Source organism: Daldinia decipiens, assembly GCF_022478715.1.
Source record: "Daldinia decipiens strain CBS 113046 unplaced genomic scaffold F4813scaffold_15, whole genome shotgun sequence".
NCBI classification, from domain to species: Eukaryota; Fungi; Ascomycota; class Sordariomycetes; order Xylariales; family Hypoxylaceae; genus Daldinia; species Daldinia decipiens.
The window spans coordinates 595254-599652 of record NW_026054558.1 but is presented as its reverse complement, the minus strand read 5'-3'; positions in this window follow the sequence as shown (position 1 = coordinate 599652).

Genomic DNA, 4399 nt, shown 5'->3' with positions numbered 1-4399 from the left:
ACCGAATTATGTACAACCTTGGAACCAACAAACCGACAATGTCGAAACCACGTGCGGCATTGGTTTCCTAGGCCTGTGCGGCACTATGTGGTGGAGCCGGGAGGATGATACTAGAAGCTTGCTTCGAAGGTTTGGATCTGTATTGTACCTAGACCGTGGACTTGGCCTCGCTCGCTGTCGGGGAATTTTGTGATTTATTCACTAAAACTCTCCGGGGCCTATGTATGTAGAGCGCGTGAAACCTTTAGACGGGGATCACCTCGCTAGAATCCTTCATTAAGCGAGACCGGTTCGCGGCCTCGCATCCTAAACACGGTCCTGCTGGTCGCAGGGACGGCCGCAGGTTATTGCGCATGAAGGTATGGTCAGCAGACATCAGCAGACGCCAGCGTAACAAAATACTTTAAGGATGAAATAGGATGTAGTAACTAGTTTAGTTGGCTTAACACTAACAAGGCTCTAAGTGCGCCCAAGACACAGGTCCGTGTGTATAAAGGTACAATGGACGTTGGAGCAAGTTGGGTAGGTATGTATGTAGGTTATGTACCTACATGGTACCGACATGAGAAGGTTAAGTACCTAGATTACCGACACTTTGGGAAGCGCCAAGATGCCGTGTATAGAACGAGCTATTATCACCATCTTTTCCCTCGGAGCCCCCAAGCGCACCAAAGAAAGCCAATACACTAGGCATTCAGTTCCGAAGGGGGAATGATATGTAACGAGGCATAATGCAAATCTTGCTGGCTTGGTAAGCGAGACAAGCTCATGTCGGAGGTTTGAGGTAACGTCGCGGGACTCGTAGGGCTCTATGATGAAGATATTCATCTCCACAAGAAAGCGGGTATCCCATGCCCCAAGGTCCAGGGTGTCGTAGTGTATGTACTGCCACTACAGCGGTAGCTAATGAGGAAACGACGCTACTAGGGGTTGCCCGGCTCTTGGGTCTTGATAATAAGCTTGGCTGTGTACATCATATTGGTGTACATGTTGCAGTTGCGGTTTAATGTTTCAACCTTCAGGGGGTACGGATCCTTACATAGAACAAGCAATAGCCTTAATAAGCCAGATATAGCTTATACTAGGTCAGGGAGCTGGTTTAAAGCAGCTCTAATGGGAGGCAGTCGTCTAGATGAATTGACTATGACCGGACAGCCGGAACCGTCTCCCATGAACCCGCACAGAAGCATTTCTGTAGTAATTCGAAGCGGCGCCTGAAGATAGAGCTTACTCTATTGTCGTATGGTCATGGTTTAGAAGGCAGGCCGTTCGTAACGTTGGGGGCATTCGTGTTCGTAAAATAAAATACATCCATAGGTACAGACGATTTTAATTGGGAAGAGATTTTCATTCCGCTTACACGCCCGCCGGAGTCGTTATCTTGTACCTGTATGTAGTACGTAGTATACAGTTGAGAGAGTATGAAGACATTACCTGATAGCAGTTTGGCCAGTTCAAGTACAATACCAAGCGTCACAATGACATGAGGATTGGGCGAGAACGGCAACGGTAGAGGCCTAGACCAGACAGCCTCGGCTAAAAACGTAGACGTCAAACTCCTTGATTAAGTTGATTTTGGACGCAACCAACCCCCTTTCAAGACTTCAATTTAACACATATGTATGTAGATGCCGCAGGAGGCTCAAAATAGGAAGCAGTTGCGGGTAATGTGCAACTCGTGGGTCCGACTGCTGCATCTAGATTAGGTACGCCCAGGCACATGTATATACAGGCGTCGGCAGGAACACCGAAGGTTGCTGAGGTCACTAATTATGTAGAAAAAAAATTTATGAGAATGTAAATTCAAGGAAATTACTAACCCATGTATGCACGCACAACGCAGCGCATTTACTTACATCAATACATGCACGTATGTGTCGTATGTAGGTATGGGTACCTAGGTATGTAGGTATATAGGTACCTAATATCCACTATGTATTATTACCTAAGTATGTAACTGCTCGCTACATATTTCAGCTCCCGAAGTTGCGTGTCCTCGGTACCTGAGTGGATGACACCTGGCAGCTAGTCAGCCGCCGCCATCCTACCCTCCTTCGTACCTGAATATGCACGTATTACATGATAGGTATAGGTGGACAATGAAGCAGGTGCAATATACATACCTAAGGTATGTATGTACCTGAGCAAATGCGTAAGTCACTTACTTAAGGCGGGTATATGCGCGTATATGAGGGTAAGAGGTACCTAATGCATTATATGTACACCCAACACACAGCCTACATACCTAGGTAGGTACGTTTTCTACATACCTACCTGTATCATACATCACCCCGCGCTCCCCGAAGCAGCTAGTGGAAATGCCTTCAATGTGCGCAAGACCCGTCATACTATATCAGGTCAAAGTAAAACATCATCGGCCTTACCATCACTATCGCTGTACAGTATGCATCGACCTATAATTTACCTAGGTGGGTAGTTAGTTTCTCTTTCAATAAGGGGAAGCAGCTCGTGATGCCGGATTACGCAGTTTTATATGTCTGACGTACCTATGCGCACGTATACATATGAGTCCATACCCTACCTACGCTCTTATTTTCGCCTGACTAAAATTCGGAAGGAGGTGGTGGGGTTCATGTTCATTAATTCGCTAGCTTAGGGTTTTTTTTTCCTCTTCGCAAAGTCAAACCCGCCGTATGTAAGATTACATGTATCCGTCCATCTCACACCGGGTTGTTTAGTCAGCTATAAAAGCCCTCCCTATCTAATAAGCCGGGAATCTTACTGTCGACTATGTTACACTACACGTAGAACGTCAAACCCAAACCATCGGTTTGTTCAAGCCTCGCGGTGACTTCGATCTGATAATTCCCGCCCTCGCCCTAATGCTTGCTCTAGCCCTGCCTTTATGCGTTCGCCAGCACCAACCAATTACCCATAACTCCGATGTAGCACGGAAAACAATACATATATTGGGTACGTCACATACCCTCACAATGGCTCTACGTCGTAGTCAGATCTTGCAATCCACGTTCGATGGAACTCATCCAACAATCCCCCAGGTAGCACGTCGGGATGTTGCCTCAGAGGGCTACCTTAGCATGGTCTTGTACCTACGGATACATAGTCACCTACCTACATTCGCACATAATGTGACCCCCGGACCCGTTCGCAGGACTACGCAGGACTACGCTGGACTACGCTGCGTGGGTACAGAGGAGTATTATAGCCCGGACGATGAAGTGCCTCCCTAGACCAACCAATAAATGAGAGCGCCGGTTCAGGAATCAGATATGGACAATCATCCTTGGCGAACCGTGCCGGTCATTGCGAACCGCGCCAGACTTTGGCAAGCTCCGGCTCACCTTACCTCGAGGATGTACATACATAGTGTATGTACGCCAATGGTTCCTGGACTGCTACTACATGTATGTACTATGTCCTGCGGAACTATATTCTCTCCGATCGAAAACAGGAAACCGTAAACATGCAACCTTTGGTCGAGATTCTATATTGTTTCTAGGCACAAACGATATATGTATATGAGTACTTTTACGCGAGGTACATTGGAAACAGGATATGGTCACCGGTAAGGCCCTCTCTGGTTACCGATTCGGCAATTGCTGTAGTGTAGGGGGTAGGCGGCGAGGGCCGACCGGTGAAGGACAAGACCAATACGTTTCCGAGTACGTGCCGTCTGCTAGCTTCGGATTGTGACTGGCCTTGAATGCTTAGAGCGCTCTGGTAGGAATCCTTTTTGTACGCCTTACCTTGTCCAATCCCAGACCTCGACTCTCTGATGAGAACTTATATTCCACCCTGAGGTATACATGTAGAAACGGACGGATGGAAAAAGGTACATTGTCATATTTCAAACATGGTATTGCCATTCAGACCGGTCTTGGTGCTGCAGGCAGTCAGACCAGAGCAGCAGCAGCAGCAACAGCAGCAACAGTATGTATGGCAAGAAAATATTAATTGATCTAAATTTACAATCTGCATTTAATAAACTTATTAATAAACCTTATTAATAAGTGACAACCGTTCTCGTTCCATGTCGTGTCATTGCCCCATGCACATGTCAGTGCTTTGCCTAGGCTTTTGATTCCTAAAGCAGCTTAAGGTCGTCCCTTCGCTTTAAATTCCTATTGCTTTGTTTTTGGTTTTTTTTTATTGTTGTTGTTTTTAATTGTTCTTCCAAACTACTTAACCTAGACTAAAAATGGGGTTTCTTCTTCTGTCCGTTTTAGATTCTTCTATATTCCTTGCGTATAGCAAACCACGCATACGTACATAAATATTTGTATGTGAATAGGTACATGTTCGACATATGAATACGGTAGGTATACATATAGGTACTTGTCTCTTACACAATTACACATCTATAATGTACTTCTTACTTTCTCGCGTACATTTGATGTATCTAGGTTTGACTGTAAAG